General features: G+C 38.8%; 1 protein-coding gene across 5 annotated transcripts in view; it reads right to left on the bottom strand.

Moving 5' to 3' along the window:
• The window catches only part of mtss1lb (MTSS I-BAR domain containing 2b), a 73,939-nt gene that overhangs the window by 55,948 nt on the left and 1,190 nt on the right, over nt 1–16,801 (bottom strand). The gene's annotated exons all lie outside the window — the stretch shown is intronic.

Genomic DNA, 16,801 nt, shown 5'->3' on the forward strand with positions numbered 1-16,801 from the left:
TTGTTTTTAAAAAGGACACCAGCAGTGATCTCCTGAGTGAAAGTCATGTGTTTGATCCATCCAAACACCCCCAACCTTCTCCCTACGAAGACTTTGTCACCCTTTATACTACTTAACTCGACTTTCTGCTTCCCTCCCATCATTGCCACGTGTTGAGGCCGCAATAAATGAAAATACGGAATGTATCAAGTTGCTTATACAGACAGCCTATACAGCTTGAGGTGAAGATGGTCTGCGTTAAGAGATTATATCTATCTCTGAATGTTTTTTTCTTGGAAAATGGTTTCAGGTCTTTGGCATATGATACAGTAAGTGTTGAGCTTTGGAAAACAAGTACAATAGAAATGCAATTATTTCACATTTAGTAGTTTTCTTTTCATTATTTAGTCATTAGATGAAACTCAAAAGATCTGCATGGTCATACTGGGAATAATCTTGAGAGAGGCCGGCTGTCAGGATCTGCTGTGTGAATTCTTCTTCAATCAGTTTCACATTTAAGGAGGTCACCGTGCTCTCAGTCTCCAAGCTCCATAAATGTGTCTGCGAGTGTGTGTTTGTCTCAACCAGAGAGCTCAAAGGCTGCGTCCATAACCGCTGCTCACATGATTGTAGGGACTTGGAGTATCACGGTGGCCGATGGGCAAATACATCAGCATGTGAGCGACGCAGAGCGGGAGACAGTGAGTGTGTGAGAAAGCTTTTGGATTGTGTTCTATTACATCACCACTTCCTGTCACAAAAAAACATCGGCAGAGCATGCATGACTACCTCTTGAACACATACACAAACACACACACACACACACACACACACACACACACACACACACACACACAAACACATGCTACCCCCATCCATCGCGGTCTAAAGATATCTCCACTGTTCTCGTCTTCTTCCCTCTGTTTTTCCAAGTCACTGGTTTAAACCCCAAGTGGCTCCAATTCTAAACACACTGTGTTGTATCTCAAAGGTGCACGCAATTATACAATCAGTTTGTTTTTTTGGTTCTCTTTATGCAATAAGAGGAGTGAAGGTTTCAGCTTTGTGTACTTCACCTTCATACCTTTCTTCTTCTTTCTATATTTCTACCTTCTTCACCATAAAGCCTAACTGATTGCACAAGCTGCTTGCCATTCATTTTATATGGAGAAGAGCTATTCACTAGAAAGAAGAAAAACAGGTTATACAAATGTAGACATCTTTGAAAATTGCAAAATATTAATTAGTTACTATGTCTACTTTCCATATGTAATTTTAAAATAAATAAAACAGTTGAGACATACTCACTGCCTTATTTTTTTTTTACTTTAAACTTAAAAAAGCAGTCATCCTCAGTACTTTCTATGCTCTGACCTCCAGCTGATGATCACTGGCATTTAGAAAATGAACCCTTTTTAGAGGCTGTTTTTGCTCCCATTATTATTATTACTTATATACTATTTACTCTGTCACCTCCCTTAGATTGGAACCCATACATTTAATCCAGTTTAAAATGATTTGGTGTTTTAACAAACACTGAATATGTGTATATAAAAGGATCCATTTGAGCAGGGGTCTCCAACCTTTTTTTTCGTTTAAGAGCTACTTTGAAAAAAATGAAAGTGTCTGAGAGCTTAATAAGCTTTTTTCATGTGAATAATAACGAGCTACTGATTGGAGACCGCCGCATTTGAGTGTCAGTGTACCAGGAATGTACAGGAAGAACTGTCCTAATGAGACACTCTAAGCTCCAACAATGTCTGGTCCATATCTTAGATTTGCTCAGTGTTTCAAGTGGCTCTGGTGATATGCCCATTGACCGCATCACTCAACCAATAACAGCTTGGTAATCACAATTTAGACTGGAGTGCCATCTTCATACAGGTAGCTATATCACTGAATGAATATCAAAAGAGACAGAAAATGGTAAAAAAAAAAAAAAAAAAATGCATTGGGATTGAGACAGCTGTACAAGTTGCTGTAAATTAACAGGAATTTTAACTCTAAGCAGGCATATTTATGTGAAAAGTAGAAGGATAATGATGGTGGTTGGTTTAATAGAGCTAAAAACAACAAAACAAAATGGCCTTTCAGTCTGATAATGTTTCATGATTAAGACAACATTGGTTCTGCACCAAGAAAAAGTATGCTTCATTTGCAGCCAGTATTTTCTGTTTGCGGTGTAGCCAGGGATACATCAATCGCCTGGACTATTTTTTAAACAGATGAAAGTATCTAAACATAATGATAATTAGGTAAGATATAAGGAGAGTCATTATTCTAAGCAGAATCATGGACATTTTATGGATTCAATTTCTGATGCAACTTGCTTTATTCAAGTTCAAACCTCCTCGTTTTCTGTCTGTATAAAAACTAAGGTAGGTGCTTTACCCTCCTCTTAATCTACGCTTTAAATCCAATAATCTACAGGGACCCCTCCGTCTACTTCTATCCCGCCAATAATAATCCCTGATACAGAGCAATATATTGACGATTTTTTTTTTCCAGTTCCCATTTACATTCTTCCTTCCAGTAATTCTTCATTTCATCTGGTCATGACTCCAGACTCTGGGGTGCTGTCAACAGTCCTCTGGCCTAGTTCTCATAGCACCAGTCCACCCAGCCTGCCCAGCGCTCTATAGAGAGCTCCACTCCAGCTCTCACTACAGTGGACGAAAAGCTTACTGTCTCCTCTCGTTCTTTTGTTCCCTTTGTTTCCCCCACAGCAAGACAGAAAAACAGAGGAAATCCAGCAAGAGCGACGGAGGCAGAGAGAGAATGGGTGGAGGCAGGCAGAGAGGGATGTAAGGATTAGCTCAATTTTTTGTTGTATAATCGAGCCAATTCACACATTAAAAGAGAAATGCAAGGAGCAAACAAAAGAGGCTAATTTCACAGTGCTTCATATGCATAATTGGCTGGCTGGGAGTTTTCAGAAAGGGGATCAGACTCGTTTTTATCAAGGTTAGGGATGGATGTATAACTCAGAGAAAAATGCTCCATTTTATCTGTCTCCACTTCTCCCAGAAAGAATGTCTGCTCTGTAGTTAACTGTGCCATTACATTAAATAGATTTGCTTACACAGGTAAAGCTTAGTGTCCTGCCTTAAGTACTAAAAGGGACTGGATGAAGCTAGATGCTGAGAAAATAAATTACATTTTGTTTACAATAAATCTGATCTTTTCCGACTTGGTCTATTCTAAATAATACATTTTACAATCAAAGTTATATTGTAAAAAAATGTCCCGTAACAATCTGACATCCTTACTGTCACTATACCTTACAATTGTAGATTTTTTTTTTGACCCAGCCAACATCTTGGGATTTGGAACACAAATGATAAAAATCCTGGTTTGGATCAATAATAAAATATCATCGTCTGTCTACAAAATTCAACAAAATACATTTCTGCATCTGTTTAGATATTTTGCAAACAGATGAGATTGATCTGATACTAAAAGCTTTGGTTGGTTGGTAAAAGTCGTTTAAAAGTGCTGTTTTTTCTGAGTCACAGACATTTAAAAAAATGAAATGAGGCTCATACAGCTTCGGGTAAAGCATAAAACATCACCCAGCTATTTAATGAGTGTGGTGATTGTTTTAAACTGTCATCAAGTAAATTATAATGATGATGATCAAATGTGGCTGGATTAGTTTGTTTCAGCTATGCAGAGGATCTATTTATGGTATGTTGACTTTGCTGTAATCGTATGAATCATTCTCGTAACGGTCATGCTATTTCGGTTTCGGTTGGAGGACTAATGTTTCATTGGATGAACTAACAAAGGAGAAATTTGACTTGAATTTATGTGAAATCAGCTGTAAACATTCTGAATATACTTGTAATTAATGTGTTCATGATTCCCTCCACCTGAGTAAGATCACTTCTTCCACTCCATCGCCTGGCAGTTTGATCCAAAGGGAAAAGAATAGACGGAGAAGAAGAGAGAAGCTGCCTCACTGCATAATTGATGAAGTGCAGCAGCTAATTTCAATCTAAACACAGTGATGGGAAAGAGGAAACCATCTGTGTGTTGTTGTGTCACGGTGCTGCGAGGCCAGAGATCACAGACGCCCTATCAGTGAAACATCTGGGATCTCTGCCACATGTTTTGGTTAAAACCCTTCTGATAAATGTCATGTAATCCGTCAAACAGGGGTAGCGTTGTCTGTACGCACTTAATCAATGTAATGCCACTGTATCAGAGCAGAAATAAAAGATGAGAGAGGAGGATGAAGAGAAATGTTTGTTTCAGACACAGCTGTGTAACTATTTGGAGGTTTTGGGGATCCATAACAACAGTTTAAATAACAAGACATTTTTATTTCCACATTGTGCCCATAGAATTCAATGAGAGATGAAAATGATGCAAAAATAATCTAAACACATTCATCATAAAATAATAAGTAAAAGCCATTTGATTTTAAAGACAATTTACCACAAAGCACAAAAGAACAATGACTCCCTAATTTAAATTATCCATTAAAACCAAATTGAAGTAGTTGCTGCAGCTTAGAGAAGCAGTTTGTAAGAGTAAAGTGATTTAGCACCGCAGTGCCTTTAATTGGAGGACTTTGCAAAAGACCAATAAAAGACCGAGAATCTTTTTTTGCTCTAATTTCCACTCTGTGTAGCTTTCAAGCTAATATTTGACACATGACCCATACATATTCAGGCATGAATCCTAAAATGGAGAGAGAGATTTACACACAGAACAGACAGCACGCTGAAAAAATACCAGACCGAGGTGCCTTTCATTGGATGATATGTTCACAGGTAGCCATCAATCATTCAGACTTTTATCTGTTTCTTTTCACTCCTTTTCTGGGTTGAAAGTAATTATTTTCTGCACTGCTCCAATCGTGTGAAAGGGCTGTCGAAGCACGCTGAAGGTGTGTCCATCAGACCACTTAGTGTAAGTGATGCTTCTTGTGACCCTGAGCACTTACAGAGATATGTGCAGAGATAAGGAGAGGAGCTTGACTTTGATGGCTCAGCCAGATGAAACCTAAGCAAACGAGACCGGTGCATTCATTGCTAACATGTTTCTATTGACAGTATATCACAAGGCAGTGTTAGTGGCTAGCTCTGACAACAGTTGGAGCATTTTGCTGCAGCGTTGTTGGAGATCAAAATTGAGATGGAGGGTGAGAAAGCTCAAAACACAACTTCATACTAAGGCTAACGTTGCTGGATACTTGATGAATGAGCAACTGGGCAAATGTTGTGTTAACCTGCAAGATTAGTTGCAATTCAACCATGACGGACTGATTCACATGGTCGGTTTCATAACAGCAAGAATTGCAATAGTTCTTGAAATTTGTCCAGTCTGACTGACGTTCATGTCTTAAAGTAATGATCATTATGGTCATTAGTTGGATAAGGCTATTTGCTGTATACCAACACTACCTTGGCACAACTAAACTGATGGACTCAAACACAATAAAAAGCTAAAACATTCCACCAATTAACCTTTGAAAAGGCTCACCTTGTCAGCCATAGCAGGCGAATACCTCATGAAGCTGGTTAAGAGATTATACATTGTAATAGTGAGCAAAGCTGTCATCAACCATTGGCTACTTTGAGTAAACTCAAATATGAAACGTATTTTGGTTTAAAATAAATGTACTGTTGCGAAATGTGCTTGGGTTGTCTTTGGCCACCTTGCAATACATTGGGTGATGCTCTAATGTAAAGCCATCCAGACACATGACAGAAAGCTGGGCAGGGCTGCACAGCACTGCAGTGTGAGATACAGAGGGTGAGTGCTGATGGTGAGAAATATCTTTATGGTTGAATGCAGACGCCGCATTGTAATTTTTTCTCCTCCTGCATTGTAATTTTTTTTCTCTACAGCTTCACCATTCATAATTCTGCAACTTCCAGCGGGAAAGGAGCACTGATTTGCATATACCAGTGAAAAAATTTGCTCATTCTGCAGTCTGATGCAATAATCATGCCTCCACAAAATCAACTAGAAGAAAAGTCTAAAACCTGCCGAACCAAACACTCAGCTCTCAACACGGTACATAATAGCTGTCACAACAAGTACAAACTTATCAATATAACCTTCGGAGTAAGCTTGCATTCATAGATGAACTGACCAAACAATGTTTTGTTATACACGAACACAAGCCCAAGAGACCTAAAAAGGCCCGGAAAGTTACTAATAACATAGATGTAGAGAGGTAATTAATCACATTTAAGAACTGATATATTCAGACTACTCTCTTTTAGATCTGACTTAATAACAATTGCTTAATCTAAACCATCAATATGTCTTTTCGAACCCAAATAATAACTAGACTCCTCAATAATGTTTTCCCTTCATTAACAGTTCTGTATTAGAGCTGATCAATCCATCGTACCACATGCTTTTAGAATTTATATTTAAAAAGAACTGTATATTAGCAGCTGCAGATCAATACCCAACCCCTATGTCCTACAATCCTTGAAAAAGCTATGTGACCACATCAATGATTGGTTTTAATATTTTATGTCTGGACTTTGAGTGCATCACAGCAGCACTGGTGAAAGTTACCAATGATGTTCTCATTGCCTCAGACAATGAACACATCTCTGTACTTGTTTTTATAGATCTCAGTGCTTCATTTGACACCACTGGTGACAACGTTTTATGACAGAGACTGAAAGATGTCATTAGGGTTGACGGAGCTCCAATGATTCTCCTAACACACAAAAATAGTTGCTCATGGAGTTCGACAGGGTCCTAACTGATACGCTCACCTTATAAATGGCTCCCTCAGACAATATTGTTAGCAGCACTGCATGAATTTCCATTGCTAAGTATGACACCCAGCTATATTCTTCTGTGGAGCAGGATGAAACAAATCAGTTGGGCAAACTTTGGGCATGTCTTTAAGACATGGATGGCCTAGACGACTTGTGACTTCCTACTTCTATTCAGACAAAATTGAGTTATTGTAATTTGCTTAAACACATCAGACACATATGACATAACTGCCTACATATAGCATGGTTGCCTTGGCCTCCAGGGAAACTGTGAGGAACCTGGAAGTTATTTTTAACCAAGGTGAATCCTTAAATTCATACATAAAGTAGGTTTGTAGGGCTGCCCTCTGTCAACAGTGGATATTGTTAAAATGAAGAGCATCCTGTCTCAGACCAATGCTGAATATGTAGTCTACGTGTTTTTTTTATGTCTTATTATAGGGATGTCCCAATAACTCTGAAAACCTCCCAATCGATCCACAATGCCGTAGTGAGAGCACTCACAGGAATTATCAAGATGTTGTATTTCTCCCATACAAATCAAGAATAATTATAACAACTACCCAACCTGAACCCCCGCCCACCTACTTTACGAACCTGTCAGCACTCCCATTTTTACAGGTTTCTCCCATATTTTAAGGCCGTCTGGTATTAACCAAGTTGCAAGATCATCTATGAAAGACAAGCTACACAGACAATCTACATATTACATACAATTTCAACCTATCTATCACCAAAAACCTGGCAACCTGCAACCCGATTCATGGGGCATGTGCATAGCTTCTCACTTGCGGAGGCAGGCAGGCCAGTTGAATGCTGAAAGAATTAGCTAGCTAACTTAGTTGTTGTGAAAATGCCAAACAAATACATCTGCAAATTTGAGCAGAATTTGTGTGAACAGTTTCATTTTATATTTGCTAGTCGGCAAGATCCTTTATTTTGAGACATAAAAGGTGTAACTTAAAACTGTATCTTAAAAACCTAAGAGTGGTTTAAAAAAAAAAGACATACAGGTTTTGTATGAGCCCCTGAAGGCGTCATTGATTATACATTGATTGCAAAGACATGTCATGTTGTGTCTATCTTAGTCAAATACTGTTTGTTCCAAATTGTGTTCGTTACAATTAAATGGCTGCAAAACAAGTAACCCTTCATTAAACTCATGAACTCCGTCTGTCTTTCTCGCTCTCTCTTTCTAACACACACACACACACACACACACACACACACACACACACACACACACACACACACACACATTTGGTCTACCCTTGTAGGTAATACTGTATTTCTTAGCCTGCTTTTTGGCTGCACTGAGCAGAAAAATAATGGAGTCCACAGTTCCAGGATGTGACTGTTGTAGTGAGCATGGGGAGGAGATCTCTGAGGATATGCGTGAAAATGATCTCCGAAAGAGAAGGGCGCCCTCGTGGACGCAATGTTACTGTGAGTTAGTTGTAACACTGCTTTGACACTTTTTTGGCTCGACCCATTTGAACCCGTAATATGTTCTGAATTTTCGTACCCAAACCCACCTGACCTGCAGGGGTAGCTCGTAATTACAGTAAACACAGTAACTACTGTTACCCGCACTAACATACAAAAGCATTATCAATGCTCACACACTCATCCGTTGGATAAGGTACAAGTGTTTTGGGTGTTTTGATCCAACAGGATGCATGCACTTTTAAAAATGTACAATATTCATGGCAGTCTGCCAGGCAGAGTTCCTTGATACTTATGTAAGGGCCAATTTGCAGAGCAACTGGAGTCCCTCTTCATTGTGCAGCAGCATATAGGGTGAATAGGTTAACCAGGAAGTTGTCCCAGATACAGATCCCTCATGCAGTAACTGAATGTCGTTTCCATTTGACTAGTTTCTGTGTTTCCTTTCAGTCATAATAGAAAACAAACCTTTAAAATGATTGAAAATCCGTTTTGTTTTTTTTAGAAAGCTACAGTCAGCTCATCATGCTGGTGGCCCCGCAAAATGGCTGTCTCAAACTGTTTTCTGTGACTCCTCACTTCCCCGAATCTCTACAATGAAGGTGAAGAGTGCAAAGTTAGCATGACATTCAGAGCCGCATTAATGGTAAATTATGACAAGGCTGAAATAAACCAGACTTACAAGCATACAAGCATATCCTTAAAAAAAGAAAATACATAGAGAGCATGAAGTGAACTTTTCAATCACTAGTTTGTTTTAGAAATGAACAGGAGAATATCGATACACCACATTCATTGTTATTCTCTGGGTCTGTCTCTGGCCTGTTCATAATAATCAGTGTGTTTTACAGTGAACAGCTGAGTGTGATGAGAAGGCTTTGACAGGCCTGACAAAGGGTTCACTGAGTGAGGCCGTCTTGGCCGGCTCCCAAGTAGCCTCCACGCCTCCCAAGACCGGTCCTCCCCATTCATCTGCACCGGCCCTAACGAGCCCCGGGGCCCGAACGACCTCTGAGATTTTAACAAGCTCTAATGAGTGAGATGGTCCTTTATCTGTCCTGTGATTCTGCTATCTGTCCTGTGATACATTGGCATCTTGTATTTATGGGTGAACAGTATGGTTTTCCATTGTTGTTTGCAAAATAGAAGAGTTTTTAAAGTCAAAATCAACTGTATGACGAAACATTTCTGTCAATGAGAGTAATTTCCCTTAAGTTGCACGACATGTAAAATGTGCCTTCAACTCGACGTTTTTTTGCAACATTAAAAATAACTTTAAAATGTTTAACTTCACAAACTTTCACCCATGGATCAATTTGCTAAATAAATTCTTGATGGGGATATTTAAGAAATATTAAATTGTAAATAGTCTGAGACCAGAGCTTTGACCGGAGCAAAAACTATTTATTTTATTAGGACTTTACTGTAAAAAGTGTATTCGCTAAGGGGGGGAAGTTAATCCATGTGTACCACACCAGGCTTATATAACCCCGCTTTGCCAGGTCATTTTCAAACTGCTCCACACAGAAACATGGTATGCAGAGATAGAAGCCAATGATAGGCCGCCAATACTTGTCTTAAAATTGTCTTAACAATTGTAACCAATGAGCAAGTAGCCAAACCAGTTTACATAAAAATCCCAGATAAAGCCTCAATAAAATGACTTCATGATGCAGGTAGATATAGATCCTTACTTGGTCTTGTATGTATTTAGTTACACTGCTGTAGTGACTTGGAAAACACCTACAGTTCTGGAGGAATAACACATTTTCATGGAACATGTTTTAGCACGTCACATAAAGTAGCTGAATTCAATTTAGCTGTTTTGTTTTGTGGAATCATGCATGCTGGCTGATTTGAACAGAACGGCCCCATCATTAATGTTATTGGTAACAGGCGTGCTTTTTCTGTTATGAAAATTCAAAATGTCCGCTCTAAAAAAGGCTGATTGGTCTGATGGAACCAAAGCTGCATGGACACAGAGGAGCAACAAGGATGAGCGATCTGTCCCTGTCTTCCTCCTCCCTCTCTCTGCTGACACGAACACCGGCCTCTGTTTTAAATGACAGATTTGTGGTGGGAAGTCCCCTCGATCACAAAAACCCAGAACCATCACAGAATGGACTAATGAAATGCCTCCACAGAGCATCTTCAGTTCTGCAGCATGGCCCAGAATCATGGGACATAATTGTCACGGGCTTTCAAAGGGATAGACAACAATGGGGAGTCTCATTGAGGACACTGACCAGTTTGCTTCCAATTCTCCATGGTTTGTTGATGTTGTTGCTCTTCCAGTTTACACTTTCTAACGAGGAGGCAAAACAAGCCTCAGACCATTGCCTGAGAAAACCCTCAATATTCTTCCCTGGTTCTGATGGGAAAAAAATTATTGAAATGAATTGAATGCAGAGTTTCAGTGTATCATTCAATGATGACTATTGAATACTAAGTTCCATGTTGTTTTGTCAAAATGTACACAAATGTAAACAGACAGACAGAAAACTAATCCACAAAAATTCTGATATTACAAAAAAATGAAAATAATGATAAGTCGTAAACCTGATTCAATGACACTGCCAACACCTGGGTGTGCAATAAGTTTAATTTACTTAGGGTGCAGTGTTGACATGTCTTTGACAAGCAAACAGAAAGAGCAGGAGATTGAACTGCCAAGTGACAGTTAGTGGACAACCACTTGATCCGGCCCAAGCACATGAAGTCCAAACATTAAGACCGCACAGTTAGTGTGCACTGACTAAAATGCAGACTGTGTGTATGAACACACCTGCATTTGCACCTGAAGCAGTATTAACAGAACCATGTGTGTTTCTACACTGGTCAGCCTCTGAAGGGCGGACCAATCAGCGACCAGTGTCAATAGTTAAGTGCATTTCTCACACCCCTCCTTTACTTTGTTTGGATGGCTGGGTAAAAAGTGACGAGTGCAGCATTTTACCCAATGTTGAAAATTGTTCAACTCTCAAGTGACCGGAAAAAAAGGCGAACATTCAGCGCTTAGCGCAGAATAAACGCTCAACACCTCAATTCCATTAAAAACTCTTTTTTAAATACGCTGCGCTCAGGGAAAAACGCTTTTTCGAGGAGGGATTTTCAGTCGACAAATATCAAATGCCCATCACAAATCAATAGAGATAAATAAAATGTTTTGAAATCCCTTATTTAACCTCAAAGAAATCTACAAATTCAAATGGATTAAATTTAGAATATCAAACAGACAGCATGACTTACCAAAATAATTGGATAACTACACCACCGCTCTTTCACATTATATGTGTATAGGAGGATACGGAGGCCCCACTGCAGTGACGACTCTGCAGTACAGGCACATTACATTATACTTGTTTGCTAAACAACATTAAATGCAGTGACAGTAGCATCATAAATACACAACATACATAGAATTAGCAAAACTAAATATATCTTGTGTTTTAGAGTTGAACTACTTCTGTGTTTAATCATAGCTGTATATGATAATATCCAATATATTGATAATGGGTGAAAATAAGTGAGCCTTAAAGGTGAAGACACAACATTTACAAAGTAATTAGTAAAATCAGGAAACCCTTTAAGTCTTTATATGTTAACTTAAACTATATCAACTGAATGCGGTATATTAACAATAGCAACTGTACCTATTCATTGCTATGAAACTTATTCCAATAAAGACACCACACATGCATAAATACTCAGGATCTGTCACAGAAATGCACCATTATTTAATCCAGTTTTAGTGTTTTATGTAATATCAATGAAACAAAAGTAATAACGCTGACACAGGAAGTTATTTTAACACCTGAGACAAGCGTAGAATCTTAATGCATATTGACTGACACCTTATTCTTCAAAGTGCCCAATAATAGGTTTTTTTTGCAGCAATGCAGTGCTTAGCAAAATCACATGTGCAACGTATTAACAGTACAGTATGGAGACAACAGAAATACCACGTTGACCAGGAAATCATATTCCCAGTATTAGCTGCTCTAATTAGTCAGCTGACCGTAAACATGACCTTTTCATCTTATTATATTGCCCCTCTGTGACCTGTGTGTGTGTGTGTGTGTGTGTGTGTGTGTGTGTGTGTGTGTGTGTGTGTGTGTGTGTGTGTGTGTGTGTGTGTGTGTGTGTGTGTGTGTGCAATTCACTAGAAAATTGCCAGACATAGCCTCAAGGAATATACATTGGCAGACAACTACTGTACATAATGCCCTAACACACACACACAAACACACATGCACACAAGCAACTGCATGAGTATATGGGAGGATTTCATATTAAACTAAAGCAGTTACCACCCAACTGCCAGGGTTTTGTTTGTGATGTTTTGGGATCATGAGCTTCTTTGTATCTCTCACTGTGCACCATTATTAATTTACGATTGTTCTCAATAATTCTGTGCAACATCAAACAGACCAAAGCCAGTTTGACGGATCTACTGAGGAGAGAAAGAGGAAGGGAGGAGTGGGATGAGGAAGAGGAAGATGAAGGGAAACAGGAAGAAAAAGTGCAGTCTAAACAGCATGGATCCAATCCGATGACGTCGGCGCACAACAGCATTTCGTTTAGCTCTTGCTGTGAACTCATGAGCATACGTGACACCTAAATGCATCAGGTAAAAATTGAAAACATGAAAAAAGTTGGAAAGGCAGAGGACACAATGGCTACAGAGGTCATCCTCAAAGCATGGGGCGGAGTAGAAATTCAGCCAAACCTTCTATGAATTTTACATCCAAATGCTGCAACAATGGCCGCTACGCTTACCTGCTTCCCATGTGCATGTCGTGATATTAGACTCTATCAATTATTTTGAGTAGGACATGTAATTTCAGCTGTCAGGTATTTTATTTCAGATTTGTTAAGAAATGTGCAATTAAATTTAACACCAAATGGGTCACAAAATATATGACATTAAATCAACAGCCAAGGCAAAATGTTGTTGTTGTTCATATGTATTATGAATAGCAGGGTATACAGCTGCCATGTTGCTATCATGCTGCAAAGTGCAGCCAACTATTCAAGTCAAACGATTTGTTTTATTTTGTTTGTTTACTTTTAGTGCAACAAATCAACATTATCCTCACTTCATCTGTAAGTTGTTTCCTTAATTATTTCACTTGTGATTCTGTCACATCAATGAAACTATCAGAACGTTGTAGTTGCATGATTAATTTGATGTCAACCTATCTATATAGTATTAAAATAATCTCATCTAATAATCACCTGCTTTGACAGAATGTCCAAAATGTCAGAATTGCTTCTAATTTGCGTTAAATTTGCTGAATTTGAATGAATACTTACAGTTCAGAACAGTTTGAGAGATTATGGATGACAATATAGACTGTATTTCAAAGTTGTATGTATGAGGAGTCCCTACTGAGGTGGTCAGATCTTCTGGATCAAATTGGATTCATAAATTATCATGGCAGGAAGACATGATAATGATATCCTGGAAATCATAAACTGGTTTACAAAGCTCGGCAGAGTGGCCGCATGTGAACACCAAATGGAAACCAAAAATACGGTTCAAATATTTGACACATTAAATAGATTTGTATTGATCCAAAGTACCATACTGCATGTTTAATCATGTATTTAAATATATATATTTAAATTAAAAAAATGATGTACAGGACTTATTTGGAGGCTGTAAATCGTATTTTGTTTTGCCTCAGTGCAAAGACCAGGAGCAGACCAGTTAGAAACCAGTGAATTGGAGTATTATTCTTTCTATTTATGAATGCTGATGCTGCATTTTATTTCCTCTCACAAATTATTATACATTAGCATGTTATGTAATAATGTATGCACTCCTGTTTGGGAATTTAACTTTACTTAATGTATCTGAATGTGAATCACGTGGACTTTGGTGGTCGGACAGAAAGAGTCCTGTGCGCATGTCGTGCATTGATGTTTTAAAGCTCGCATCAATTTAATAACCAAAGCTGCTGAAACCAGCCTGTTTCCCAGAACCAACGCAGAAAAAACGACTAATTCATATGTTTCATCTGACAAATGGCTTCTCATTCGATGAGCTATAAACACGGATTAAAAACACGTTGTTTCCTGTTGAGTTAAAGGGAGTTTGAGTCAATGATTCTCATCCACTCACTGACGTTCATTCAGTGCCTCCTTGGTTCGAGGAATTCATCCATTTCAGATGAAGGCAGTAGTGTTTTTTACCCCAATTTGTAGTGACCCATATATTTCAGAGTGGGCTGGATAACATCAATTGGAGGACCATTAGAAAACAAATGAATAATAGATGAAGCAAAGACAGACTGAGACCAGGAGAAGCAGGGGGAAGCCTTTAAAGTGCTATTCTTTGAACAACGGTTAGACAATTTTATTTTTTATTGTGGATTTGTGTTTGAGCATCGCTGCTTGAGAGAACAAGTTCTGATGTATGTTTTGCTATTCTGATACGTGGCAATAAGAGGAATCGTCATTTTCTGTGTACCTGTTCACTGTATACGCACTTCCTGTGGTCTGTTAAGGAGCCAGAGATGCTACAGTTTAAGAGGGATGAACATTATATGGTCTGCTGTCATCTCAAAATGGTTGTAATTTTCAGAATCGTGATTTGATGTGTGAGTGCTCTGATTTATGATCTCCATGGTAGTTGCTCTCAGAAGAAACTCCTCCATGTTTACCACAGAACAAATGACTAAACCCGTTGGCTGCTGCTACCAACCACAAGGCAGGTTAAATATTTGTATCGCTGCATGTCTACAGTCTCGTCACAAAGAGCCTCACATATATGCTACTGAGCTCACCTGCCACTGATTTAGATTGACACTAGAGATTTCCAGTTTGATATTACACATTAAGAAATTATTTTCAAACTGATTTCTCGACACTCATTGTATTTAGTCAAATTAGATGACTACTTTTTATAAAATTAATAAATACCAAATGACAGAACTACTAAATCTGAGACCGCAAAATATAAATCTTGTAAAATGGATTTGCAAGTCCATAATATATATATATATATATATATATATTTTTTTTTTTTTTTTTTTTTTTTTTTTATTATTATTTTTTTAAATAGCAAAGTGATAGTGAAACACAAAATCTCAAAGTCCTTCCTAAAACACACAAGCTGTACTTTGCAGTTGTCTTTGAACGAGCAGGTTTATTTGACATGGACTTTCTATGGTTTTCTGTCCTGTATTCAAACTCTGAAATGCTGAAATATTCATGTTATAACAGCTGACAATCAATGTCTAATAGTTAACAGTTTCTTATCTCAGTTTTTGAGCAGCAGGTGAAAACCGTTGAGCCTCACGCTTAACTCAGCTTTGAGTTCGAGAAAAACATTTTAAAAGATGAAGGAAGGGTCAAACAAAAGATGCTGTCAAATTGCATTACTGTGTAGAATCGCGTGTTTTTCAGAGTCTGAACCGCTGTCAGAGCTAAAAGTATATTTCTGCCTCAGCTGCTTTAATATTAAATATAGGTTTGTTTTTAATGTAGCATTTACTCAGTCCTTCAACGTTATGAAGACTCAAACAGTAAATTGCAAGAGAGCTCCTTTAAATTGTCCATAATGCTCAGGTGTTAACTCTTCTTTTTATTCAGTTATTTCACATCAGATCAGTCATGTACCTGTGTAACGTGAAATACTAAATTATAATAACTAAACTCATAAAAAGGGTACTGGAAATGGCCTTTGATAATAGATTGGTATTGATATCCATGCTCATGTTTGTATGACCCATTGTCTGTCTCCCTTATGTCTCTTTAAGGACAGAAAAACAATAATCTGTCCTTACTGCACGATGAGAGTGCAGCATTAGCTGTGACCTCTGGGTCAGTAATGAAACGTGGAAGAGAAAAGCATCATCTTTTCCCAAAAAGGGAGGGAGGTCATCTCTAAATGTTTACTGATAGTACATGTACAGATGCAGAGAGGCACAAACAACTATCTGTAGAATGGGAGACAAAGAAAGAGGTAAGACATGCAACAACAGCTAAACAGAAAGGTATGCAAAGCTGCAGGAGCGTCTGACAGGCAGACATATTGACAGAGACTGTGTCTTGAACCATTTGATGGACGCTTTCATCCAAAGCATCTTCCAGCAGCACGAGCGCACACAGTGCAATTTTCTTGGGTGGAAACTGAACCCCCTAAAGCCTGGCAGGGGCTGCTGTGAGTGCCATGCTGCATGCTGGAGCCATCATGCTGCAGAATCACTGACTGACAGGCAGACCGATCATCCGGGCAGACAGACAGGCGGGCAGGGAAAACAGACAGACGGACAGAGAGGCGAAGAGGCAGAGAAGCTGGGTGTCTGACGGCTGCACGGCTTCTCACGCCTTCGTGTTTTCCTGCCTGATCAGCCTGACAGAAAATCAATGACGCTGCACTCTCACCGAGACGCACAGTAGCCAGTGAAAAAGGCGAGGACGATGTAGCGAGGCTGAATATGCAACAGTCAAGTCTGCACCTTTTCTAATGTACAACCGCAGGTCTTGCATGGTGTGGGGAAAACAAGACGACATTGATGTTGATGACGATGATGATGAAAACCTCTCCAGCATCCACCCTGGTTCACGTGTGTGGCCTATGTAACGGAATGTGTCAAAAGAAGCACGCACAC

This window comes from Embiotoca jacksoni, unplaced genomic scaffold, assembly GCF_022577435.1.
Source record: "Embiotoca jacksoni isolate LCO1_2020_lvr unplaced genomic scaffold, fEmbJac1.0.p SCAF_6, whole genome shotgun sequence".
Taxonomy (NCBI): Eukaryota; Metazoa; Chordata; class Actinopteri; family Embiotocidae; genus Embiotoca; species Embiotoca jacksoni.